The 13,255-nt window shown below is 31.6% G+C and overlaps 1 long non-coding RNA gene across 1 annotated transcript; it reads right to left on the bottom strand.

Annotated features, from left to right (window-relative positions):
* Window positions 1-6,424: 6,424 nt before the first annotated feature.
* LOC126742628 (uncharacterized) lies at window positions 6,425-6,976 on the bottom strand. The gene is made up of 2 exons (XR_007662620.1): window positions 6,836-6,976; window positions 6,425-6,741 (listed from the first exon to the last, which is right to left on the bottom strand). It is a non-coding gene; the product is annotated as an uncharacterized LOC126742628 (long non-coding RNA).
* Between the last annotated feature and the right edge of the window lie 6,279 nt (window positions 6,977-13,255).

Genomic DNA, 13,255 nt, shown 5'->3' with positions numbered 1-13,255 from the left:
ACTGCTCGCAGCACCCGGAAATTTCTAGGGGATAACTCTACATTTCAGGTCACTTAAGGACACCGAAAAGGCCCCCACAGACCACAGAGCTTAATCCTTTTGATATCGCAGGTATCTGGGATAAGTAAATGATCCCCCCCCCCCCCTTATAGGGAGTGCGAGCCTTAACTGGCTGTAAATAATAATAATAATAATAATAATAATAATAATAATAATAATAATAATAATAATAATAATAATAATAATTATAATAATAATAATAATAATAACAGGCAACTTGCCCAATAACAGGAAACAGTTGAAGACAGCTGAAACAGCAAAACAATAAAAAATATAGTTTAAAGAAAAAAAACACAAAACAAACCTAAAAGAATGAAAAGAAAGAAATACTAACTATAACTTAAACATGTGGGTCTTAATCTCAAGACTAATGATCCACCAGGATATCAACAATCACACGAACCAGAGAGAAATTTATATCACACATGTGACAGATTCGATTAAATATATGATTTCGATTCGATAAATATATGTTAGTATGAGGCCTTGGCAGAAAGAATGTTAGAGGATGTCAAGCATTAAGCCTAGGCACCATGAAATGTACACTAGAAAGAAGTACAGGAATTAATCAATCAATTAATCCATTCAGTAACTTATGCAGGAATTTTACAGAGAAGATCATTCTTCTGAGATGTAATGGATGTAGATTGAAGCGTTCCAATAGTTGCCGATGATCAAACCCTCTATAATACTCTATTTCTACTAATATTATAACTGGATATATGCCATCTTGCCTGAAGGCCAAAAACTTAGCAAATCTACGCTGAACAGATTCAAGGAGACCAACATGATTCTGATAGAGTGGGTTCCATACAATGCAGTCAAACTCACAAAGCAACAGAAAAGCAGTCTTAATGTAATTCAAATTCAAATTCATTTATTGGTGCCAACATACAAAGAATTTCCACAAGTCAACAAAATAAAAAATACATATATGATTATAAATGCTGCATTAAAAATATCAAGTAACACAATAATAATTACAAAATGGTATTCTTCATAAAATTAAAATCTTAACTACAGATACAGTATACAGACCCATGTTTAAACGAAATGAAAGTTTAAAAATTAATCTACTAAATAAAATGAGTTTTCGATTAGTATATTTCTCAATTTGGATTTAAATTGCAAAAAGGGTAGTTCTATAAGTCTTCTATAAGCCAGGTAGCTTATTAAAAACCTTAACAGCCAAAAACCCCACACCACTCCGACACCTAGTCAAGCGTTGACATATTTTTGTGTACCCAGAACAGATTTTGAAATATATAAACAGATGGTAGGGTAAGTATGCCTAGATTGGTAAAAACATGTCTACAGTCATCCCTAAAACCCAGTCCACCCAGGATTTTAACAGCCTTTCTCTGTAGAGCAAATAATCTCCTTATGCGAGGAGCATGCCCCCACTCTAAACTGGCGTAAGTTGAAACAGGATGGAAGGTTCCGAAATAGGCTGTTCTTAGAGCAGTGGGCGAAGAGCAGCTAGAAAGACAGCGGAGAGCATATACAACAGTTCGAAGTTTTCCCGCAACATTGTCAATGTGTGCATGCCATTGAAGGAGAGGGTCCAAATAGACTCCTAAAAATTTAACTGTTGAATTGCTGGCCATCTCCGACTGTCTCATCGTAAAAATGACCTTATTTGTCTTTTCTGCGTTTAAGTGTAGATGGTTCCTGTTAAACCACTCCTACACTTGACCCTGTATCGCATCCACCTTCAGCTCCGCACCCTCCAGCGAGTCAGCTGCACATGCTACAGTTGTGTTATCAGCAAAAAGTGTGAATTTACCAGTCTGTTCTATTAAAGGCAAGTCATTTATATAGATTAAAAAAAATATGGGGCCCAAACTGAGCCTTAGGGAACCCCTACGGTAATATTACTTTGAGCTGATGACACCCCCCATTCACACTCACAGCCTGTCTCCTATCTGTCAAATATGAAGCCAGAAACCTAATACTATCAGGACCAAAACTATACTTTTTAGCAAGTTTTTGCAACAGAATACTATGGGGCACACAATCAAATGCCTTGCTTAAGTCACAGAACAAGACACTGCTAAAATTTAAGTTGTTAAAAGAATCCATGACAAAAGCAACAAGGTCCAGGATTGCCATAACTGTATTCCTGTTTTTTCGGAAACCAAATGTAGATTTCAAAGTAAAACTCTGAGAACTTCTAATTATGAACCGAAGCCTTCTCAGGGCTGACTTGACTATGTTGTTGAAGTGTGGAATGAATGTAAATTCAGAGTCAAAGGTGATACCAAGATTAGTAATTTGCTCTAATCTATTCAAAATAGTATCATTAATAAAGTAATCAAAATTTAAGGGTGTTTTTGATGTAGAGTAACTGACCACACTACATTTAGCCGCATTCAAGCCTAACCTGTTAACAGCGCACCATACCTCCAATGTATTTAGGCAGTTCTGAAGAAAAACACAATCCTCCAAACCATATGAATTTGAATATTGCTTCAAATCATTGGCAAAAGCCAGCCTATGACAAGTGAGTGTCAATCAAGTCATTTATAAAAAAAAAAAACGAAACAGGAGCGGACCCAGGTTCGAGCCCTGTGGCACACCCGACGTTACGTTAAAAAAAAGTATATAATATTTGCAATATTAAGATCTACCAATCAAGCAGCAATGAAATAAATTAAATAAATCTTCCTGAAAAACCATACTGAGTTAATTTATGCAGCAAAATATAGTGATCTATCCGATCAAAGGCTTTTTGGATTGATGCCATTAATAGTGATTTTTATAAGGCATTTGATAAAGAAGATTTTTCTGTAATGCTAAATGAACTATTTAAAATCAGTGTGGGTGGCTCTTTACTATAATGGATTATTTTATAGGCAAGTAATCGCATTTTTCAAATACACTTTTAATAACATCTGGAGTTCCTTACGGATCTCATCTCAGACCTTTGAAAAATATAAATGATAAGATGATAAAGAATAACGGTTGAATTTTTGTTATTGCTCATGCTGAAATTTAGACCAATTGGATACATGACTTACTAAGAAAAAAAAATTGAAATGCCTTAAAAATTACTGTAAACCTTATAGACATTTAATAAATGTAGATAAATGCTATTATATCTTTTTTACTAAAAATATAAGCAAATTCGAATTACTTCATTATTAAGTCAATTGTAAAGAGAGTACAGAAAGTAAAAGTCCTGGGATAATCTTTGATGATCAATTGTTATTTAATAAACATGTTAGTTACTTGGTTCTAAAATGCTTACAAAAGCTTAGGTTTATAAGGTCTTATCTAGGTACTTAAAAAATGCTAAATCATTAATAAATAAATAGCACTTTATTTCCAACAGTCACCCACTTACAGGAAATACAAAAATATAGTTAGATTTTTAAAGAAAACTACAAGAAAATTAAACAATAGATTACAAATGTAAAAAAGTAAAATTGTAAAAAGATACAATAGCATTTATCTACATTTATTAAATATCTATTAGGTTTACGGTAATTTTTAAGGCATTTCAAATCTTTTTTTCTTAGTAAGTCATATATCCAATTGGTCTAAAGATTTTCAGATTATCTGCATAAAGAGCAAATTTACAATGATGAAAACATTGAGAAATATAAATGATTAGCAAAAAAAAAGTCAACCTAGCTAACACTAAAGATAATATGATAAAATAGTAATCAAATTCACCTATCCTAAATTATGAGACACAATATGTTCCACAAAACTGAAAATGTAACATGGAAAAACGTTAAACAAACAAACTGGAGCCAGGCATTTAGCTTCAACAGAAGAATATAGAGTGAGTCACAGTACGTAGAAACCCAGAAATTCTAATAAAAAAACTCAAAGTAGTCGCTATGTGAATACAGAACGTTCTAAAGTAAGACTGATTCAATTTCCTTTTTTACTGAATTAAAATTGTTAAGATTTTTGATGTTAGGTGGGAGTGCATTATAAGCTTTAATTGCCCTATACGTTGGTGACTTTTTAAACATGGCACTTACATGTTGAGGAAGCATATCTGGTCAGAACCCCCTTGTTGTAAAAGGCATTATCTCTGAAGTAGTATTTGTGCTTTTTAGTAAATAGAAGTAGTAAAATAATAAAGTGAGTAAATTGACATGATATTGTACCTCAGAAATAATGCAACTCATCACATGTGCATGGATATAGAGGAAAATTGAACTGAGATGGACTTTTTTTTTCAGTGTCAATAGAAAGAAGAAAGAAAGAAAATGTGCTATATTACGTAAGACAACAAAATCTTGTGTACAAGCATCCTAAAAACTAAAAAAATCCAAATTTACTTTAAATTTCAAATTTCAAACAAACATAACATCTAAAACACTTTACCATAACATTTACACACATTACCAAAATTAATCATAACAAAAAAAAGATTGAGAAAAAAAAAAGCATCTTTTTGATAAATTTCATTAAAAAATAAGTAAAGCTGTCAATAAAACAGAATTTAGAAGAAGTAAATTAAATTATTTAACAGGAAACAAAACTAAAACACTAAAATGATGTCAGAGCACAGGTTAAAAGGTATCATTGAAAAAATCGTCAAGGCTATAATATGCCCTGGATAATAAGTGATTTTAATTCCTTTTTGAATCTCTTAACTTCTAAAATTTGTCTGATACATAGAGGAACATGGTTGTAAATTTTTTTGCTAAGGTATATAAGTGAGTTCTTGGTGAGGGAGGATGTAGGGATTGGTAAGGGAAAATTGTTAACCTGGCGAGTCATATGACCAGTGTTAGAGGGAGGTTTAGGACATTTATGAATAAGAGTAGCTGTTTCTAAGATAAAAAGAGAAAAAAGAGTTAGGATTTTTTGGGATATAAAGAGAGGTTTACAAGAATCTCTTAACCCAGCGGAACATAGGTATCTAACTGCCTTTTTTTGAATCACAAAAATTATGTTTAATAATCCCTTGTTGCTTAAACCCCAAAAAGGCAAGCCATAACGAAGGTGGGACTCAATAAGAGAAAAGTACACTGAATGTGCAACTACCCCTCCCAGCTCATGCCCCGCCATTCTTACTGCAAAGCATCCAGAGGATAATTTTGATGCAAGATTTAGGATATGATCTTCGAAGCGAAGGCGACCATCAATGGTAATACCAAGGAACTTACAAAACACAATGAAGCTAATTCTTCATCTTAGTAATTAATGATTACACCAACTTAAGCCAGAATATATATTAATTCCCAAGAATTTTGTAGACTCAACATTTAATATGCAATTTTCATTTGTTCTTATAAGGTAGGATTTAGGTTTGCAATTGGCCACACGAGGATTAGAGAATTGAATGAGTGGTGCTTTTTGAGGGTTAAGAGATAAGCCATTGTCAATACATCATTCTTAAATTTTATTAGAGTGGGAATTTATGTCTATAAGGTTTTCCTCTCTTACATTTCAAAATATAAGGGAAGTGTCATCAGCAAATTGATTGATTTTGGGTTAGCTTCATTTATTTAAGTATTCAGGCAAGTTATTACAAAATAATTAAAAAAGTAGTGGTGACAGTATTCTACCTTGCGGAACACAGTACCTTATAACTAATGGTTGACCTAAATTTTTTATTGACCATCATCCCCAGATCAGATACAAGCTGAACAAATTGCCGCCTATCTGTTGCATAAGAGATAATCCACTCCAAGACTGGCCTGCGAATGCCAAAAGATTCAAGTTTAAAACTTAAAAGGTGGTCCTTGGTCCTTGTTAACAAGATAAAAGGCTTTGTCAAATGATAATAAGCCCCAGGAACAAAACGATTCTTATCAAATATTTTGAATATGTGGTTTATGCTTTCAAACTGAGCTCTGTGGATTTTCCTTTCAAAAACCCATGCTGGCATGTTGAAAATAAATTTTATTTTAAAAGGTAATGTGTTAAGGAGGAAAACCTTTTTTCTTGAATACTTGTGAAAAGACTGACATATTATTTAAGACAGGATGATAATTATTCAGCTCTTTTTTGTAAATTGGAATAACTGGCACATTTTATGAGATATGGAAATTTTCCTTGCTCAAATGATTTATCTATTATATTTTCCAATAGAATAGAAAAATTATATCTGCCACATGCCTCAAAATGAAACAGGGAGTCTTATCTGGGCCACATGAGGTTTTTTTTAAAACCTGTAGACATTCATAGACTTCATATTCAGTTACAAGACTTGGGAAAAAGTTATTAATAGAACTTAAAGTACAAGGATACCGAATGTTAGATTGTAAATTATTTCCCATTTCATTAACCTCCTTTAAAAAGTGAAAAATATGGCAAATAATCTGAGCATCTTGCATCATATCACCATCAACATATTGTTACTGTTATTTTTTTACATGAGTCATTTATTTAGTGGTCAATATTAGAATGCATTTAATTAGTCAAAATTTATATTATTATTATATCCAATGAAATTATAAATAGAAAACCTTCTACCTAATTTATATAATGCAAAAGAGTGATAACATGAAATTAATATTAATGCCTTCTATGAATTTTTAATTAACTCTTAATTTGATACACAGGAAGCTTGTCCCACTATTACCATTTCATGTCTTCATTGTTGAATCCCCACAATTGTTCAATTTGCTCAGTACTGTCTAGCAGGCAATAGTCAGGGAAGGGAAGGTCTAGTGTGATGGAAAGTTTCATAGCTATTTGTCCTCATCCATTCTATGAATAATTTAGGGAATCAATTGCTGAATTATCCTTTTGTTTTGTTTTCATGCCTTATTCCTAATTAGGGGAAAAGACTTTTGGTACTTACCTTATGATTGGAAGTTTACTAGGAAATATAAGAACTAATTGTATTAATTTATTTCCCATTAAGAGAATTTATTAAGAGAAAACAAACACAATCATTACAGGTTTTTCAAAAATAAACATGTCACTTCTTAGTTCTTACAGCTTTTGTTTGACATTCAAATTTTTGGACATTGACGTTTCGATCAGAACGCGGCAAGTCAGCAGGATAGCTGATTCAGGATAGCTGCATGTATTGACAACAAATTTAAGATTTCATATTTAAGTTTGATTTTGTAATGATGGTTATGCAAGGTTGCGCTAGCTTCAGTATGAGCGGCAGCTAATATAAATAGGATGGGTCCGATCTTCTGGATAAGTCCACATTGATACGTAATTACGGATCCGTTGGGACCACGTGATTGCTATCAGCCAATAAAAGACCCGAAAGGGAAAGGAAAACACGGATAGAAGTTGGTTAATTCGAACTTCATTCCGTATTTTTGGTCCGTTGTACTATTTGTTTTTTATTGTTATTTTTGAATTTTTTACAAAATTTTTTTTAACTAGTTGTTATTTTTATACCTATCTTTTTAGAATATCGAGTTTGGGTTCGACCCTGGGTTCCACATATTTTAAATATGATTATTACGGCTTTTTAATTAATATTTGAAGTTATCGGCTAAAATTTTGGATTAAATTTTACGATCCGCTAATGTAGTGAGATTTATTTGATCGACAATGTTTCGAGGAATTATCTGAGTATAATATGTTTGAAAAATTCCCTTCGTGAGAGAAATTTGATGTTCGACTTTATGTCGTTTCAATCTTCTTCACTTGCGTCACCTAATTGAAAATCCTGTTAATTCAGGAGTTTTTTTTATTTGTGCTAAATTGCGATCAACCATTTCCCTCGCATTGTATTTTTCTTGCAAATTCTTCCTAGGGGCTGTTACACTCAGAGAGTATGGAGCACGAGGCAGCCCACCAACTAAGGAACCTGAGGAACGGCGATTTTGGCAAAGTATGTACTTAAATATTGTTTACTTATTAATTAATAATTCTTTCCTGTCAATCTCAATTATTAAATTAGTTTTATAAAGTGATAAGTTCCATAAGACTTTAGTTATCTTTGTGAAGTGTAAAATTATTGTAGTATAAATTGAAATAAAATGTTCTATATTCATTTCTCTGTAAAGTAAATGTATTAAGTAATTTTTAAGCTTCCCGCAATTGCGATTAAGTAATTAAAACTAGTAAATGTAATTATCATTTTCTAATCAATATTAATTTGATATAAGAATAACATTTCAATCATCCTCAAGTACTTTTAAAAAAATCTATCGCACTTCTAAGTCATAAGTTAAAGACGCTTGTTAGTTTGTTAATTATATAAATTCTAAAAAGTCATTAGAGAAACCTGGTCCCGACATGGCTTGGTTGTTTCATTCTTTACCTATTTAGCTGAAGATAACTGCTTAAGAGGCTTGGAAGCATCCTCCTCTTGATTGTAAAAAAATAACTAATAATTATTTTAAAATTTACAGTAACAAGTTGGATTGTCGGGCATACCTCAAGGACCTGGAGTTTGGTGAAGTAACTCATGCCCGGCTTGAGTTATGAGTTACAGTGAGTTACGAAGGTCGTTATATCGACTTATTTTTTATGTTAGGGTCTTTGCTAACTTGGTCCAGCCAATGGAGATTTTTCAGTTAATAATGTTTTAGTAGACATTATTATCTCAGGTGTAACTCCTTGTGCTTTTTCCTTTTAGCTTATAGAAATTTATTTAATAAATTTCAACATACAGAGATTACAACATATTTTATCTTATATTTAGCAAACAAATAAAATCGGTAGTGTTTGTTGGCTTTGAAATGCTTTGATGTTTCTTAAAATAAAACCTAGTGATTGTGATGCAAAAACTGTTGTTTTTCAGATAGGATCATGAAAATTGAATGATTCATCAAAGTTAATACCCAAATATGTTACTGTAAGTCATCTAAGTTTCTCTGAATGCATCTTATACTAATGATCTATATTATATTTTTTTCTAGAATATGAAACGACAAAGCATTTTGGAATATTTAAGTTAAGCCTATTAATATCACATCATTCACTAAGAACGTTAAGTTAGTTTTGTAATTCTTTTGCAGCCTAGTTCTGTACATATTTGCCGGTATAACTTAAGATCATCAGCAAAAAATAGATTGCGGTTTCTTAAACATTCCGCAAACTCGTTTTTAAACAGTAAAAAGAGCAAGGGGGCCAAATTTGAACCTTGTCCAATTTGAACCTTGCCCAATTTGAACTCCTGACATTACAAGATATTCTAATGATCTAAAACCTTCGATTTCAACAAATTGGCGTGTCTCTAACAGATACGATTCTATAAGCTTAAGTATACCTTTAGAGAGCCCTAACTGATCTAATTTATATAAAAGTATATACAAATTGATCACATCAAATGCCTTCTGAAAATCCGTATAGATGACATCTACTTGACCCCGTAAAAAACAGTTAAGTTTGTAGCGTTTGTAACTTCTTTCCATAAACCCGTGTGGGTCCAATAGATAGATATAAGCGTGATATATAATATAATTTTACTTGTGTGTAAATTTGACCAAAAATACAAATTTCAAAAAGTTTCGAAAAATTACACAGAATTGAAATAGGTTTATAATTGTGTAAGCAGTTTCTATCCCCCTTCTTAATTATTTGCGCAACAGGGGCAGTTTTCCAATAGTTCGGAAAGCTACCAGAAGTAATGGCTAGGTTTAATATAAAGCAAAGAGGTGTAGAAAAAGCTCCTATGCAATCCCTAACTATAAAACTGGGTATCCGATCAATGCCAGATGTTTGTTTATTTTTCAGTTTCTTAGATGCATTAATGATTTCACTTTCTTCAATATTTTGCAAATTTATCGTTTGATTCAAAGTTGGGTTTGACTTGTCTAAAAGTACAGGGTTTGAGTCCTAAGGTAACGAATATTCTATAAAGCCGTTTGTCAAAACATCCGGTATTCTAGAAAATCCTTTTTTTGATTAAATAAAAGACGAAAATTCGGAACTATCCCTACTCATATTTTCTTCGGTAGATTTAATGTATTTTTTGTATGCTATGTTTATTAGGATTTTAAGTTTTTTCCTTAAATCCTTAAACATATTATAGTAATAGTTAGTCCTATGCTTGCGATAATCCTTATAAGCTTTTTCTTTCTTTTTTAGTAATTCAATAACTTCTCTATCAAACTAATTCGATATCCTAATTTGAATATCGTCTTTTTCTAATCATTTTATACGGACGCTTTTACAAATATATAGTTAAAAAATATTATAAAGATGTTCGCAAGCCTGATTGACATCTGAAAGTTCATATACACGACCAGTCAGTATTATGTATTTTATGATACAATAAGGGGCAATTTGCTTTCCTAAAATTAAAAGAATCGTGTAAACTTGCATTAACTTTGAACTGCTTACATGATTCAATACTAATCACGATCCTTGTGCAGAGAGGGGGATGAAAACTGTTCAACTTCGATATTGACAAAGCCTCCTCAATAATATTACAGTTCAAATTATAATAAATTAAACCTAAAGTACAACCATTTAAATTATTAATCTTATTTAATGGTACCAAACCGCACATGAAAGAAAAGTTGCTTAGCAATTTGCATTTAAAGTCAGTTGTATTAATCTCCTTACTAGGAGCATTACAATCACCAAAAAATAATACATTCTTATTTTGGACACCATCTTGTAAACAGATAGCTTTAATAAATTGTTTATGTAAGCTGCTGTTATTGAGGGGGGTAAGTATAATCAAAGATAATTATACTAACGAATAGATAACCCACGTAAATGGCAATCTGTGAATCGACAAGGAGACATCAATGCTTCCTTAAATAAGAATATTTTATGCGCTAACCGTGTAAGAATCGAAGCGACGTTGCCATTACTGATAACATTTTAAATTTTATCTGTTAGTGAATAATTCCCTCGCGCCGCGCCGCGCCGCGCCGTATAAAGGCAGAACGAGGTATTCGCAAAAATTAAGTTTTGGGAAAATGGATGTTTTAATTAATTTTTAGTTTATTCTTAACATATTGATTTAACTTATTATTAGAAACTTGTGTTTTTTGCCTTATTTATTTAGATACACTGAGATAAAATTGCTTAGGCCTTAATATATAGTGAGGGTTTCTCGCCTGCATTATTTGCCTCTGTAAAACTACATAAAATATTACACCTACCATATTATTGCATTGAAAAAATTTGTAAAAATCGCGAAAAATTGTTGAGTGATCATTTTGGTTTTGTTCGCATTAAAATTAAAATTTCTCCATTATTATTTCAAACGCTAAAATTTAAAAAAAAATGCACGTGCCTAGAAAAATTAAACGATTCCAAATCTATAAAGACTTAATTTTTGGCATTTTTTGCATTGATTTGTCTTTGTACCGCATCGCAGAATTATTATTGATAAGGCCTTAATCTTTAAAGTTGACATTTGAAGTTAATTAGGAACAAAGTGGAGGAATATGTTTTAATATGTTTTAATAGAAAATAATTCTCACAAAAATTTTAAATAACAAAATCAAAGAAACATCACTAGTACCTATATTATTTTTATGAAAAAACTTAAAGTTATGCTTTAAATCTAATTAAACAGGACAAAAAGCCGGATTGAATTTTGGTGCATATTCTTATATAGGCCTTTAATCGAAAATACGAGAGCATGTGTTGCTTTTTTTGAGGAACGCCCTAAGACACCTAAATCTTCAAATCCTTCAATGAGATCGAGTTTTTTGTTCTATTCAATTAGTTTTTTTAATGCTAATCTCGTCAAAGGCTAACACACATTTTTTTTTCATTTTTGGTCATACCCTTATATTTTTTTTTAAGATGATACCGTTGTCAATATCTGTTTTAAATAAATTTTCGCTCATCCATCTTCGTATTGTTGAAACGGACGGTAAAATAAAACCTTTACGCCTCAAAAACATATATGCCGCAGGAGATTTATAAAAAATTGACACAGACACTTCTTTTTCCCTGTTGTTTCATTTTTTTCTAGACTGTCCATTTAATTGCATCAAAATAAATGTTTTTGGTACTACTGATAGAAATGTTAACAACGGCATTACTTTTGAAATTAAAGACTTATTATTTTTTTGTTTTAACTGTAAAAGTCGCATACGGAATTAATTTTCTTGGCGTCATTGTATGATTTGGAAGTTTAGTTATTTCCTCTAGTTTTTTTGTATTATGATCGCCTTCGTTTAAATGTAATTTTTTCGTTACATTTTCGTTGGTTGTCGGACTGTCTGTATGTAAAGCCCGTTTTTTCCCCGAATAGGTCCTTTCTGGTGATAGTACTTTTAAATGTTCATCTGTTGGGAAATATACGTAGGGTATTGCATTTGTTTTTAAATAACGCCGTTTTTCCATCCGAAAAGCGCTGTCCGCAAAATGTCTCTCATACAAGTGTTTATTTTTCAGGATTTCCAGATCCATACCAAGTAACGTTGCGTTTCCTGAAATCGGTAAATAATACAAATACCGTTTGATGATTAATTTTTATTTCGGGTGTTGCATCGCCAAGAGGGACCTAGGAAAATATTGACTCTCCTTGTAGAGAGAAAAAATATTTAAGTTAATTAAAGAATAATAAAATCTTCTACCAACAAAATAATTTTTATTTTTTTTAATTGGTCTGTTTAGAGTTTAGATGTCCAAAAATCTTGATGAGTTTTTTGTCACGCTGTACTTACAGGTACTGCTCAAAGTAAAAAGCCAAATGACTACTGTATTTACTACCAATACAGTAATCATGTATAAAATCACAAACTTATTTGATGGTCCCCAAGTCAAGATAAAAAAATGTTGGTTGTTACCTGTAAATACATTGCAATAAAAAAAGATAATTTTTTATATAGATTTTTGGCTATAAAGCTTAATAAAGCTCACAGAATCGGCGTGAATTGATATATATGTCAAAGGTATTTTGACTATCAAAGTAACAAGTGGTAGAGATTTAAGCTATTTAAATAAGTAAAAAATGTCTGTGCGTGACGTGCTATTTTATTGCTGTGCTATTTTATAGGCTGTAGATTTTAGTGCTCTTTAATAAATTTTAATACTTTTTTCTCTAAGTTAAAGAGAAAAGCCAATCCCTATAAAAAATAACATGGGATTTCCTGTGTCCCACTTAGCAATGGCAACACTAAGTATACAAAAGTGCATGAGCACAAAAAAACGATGGCGCGCAAAAGAGAAATTCTATCAGAAATATTTATATCAACGATCCCATCCTCAAACTTCCCCAAAATCGGTATCATATAATACCTACCTATTTAAAAAGAAAAGCGTAACTTATATTTTTTGTCAACCTGATGATCTAAATTTGACGATTCGCTTTACAATTTTAGGTTACAATTTA

This window comes from Anthonomus grandis, chromosome 12, assembly GCF_022605725.1.
Source record: "Anthonomus grandis grandis chromosome 12, icAntGran1.3, whole genome shotgun sequence".
NCBI lineage: Eukaryota > Metazoa > Arthropoda > Insecta > Coleoptera > Curculionidae > Anthonomus > Anthonomus grandis.
Note: the sequence above shows the minus strand (reverse complement) of the source record. Positions and strands in the feature narration are given on the sequence as shown.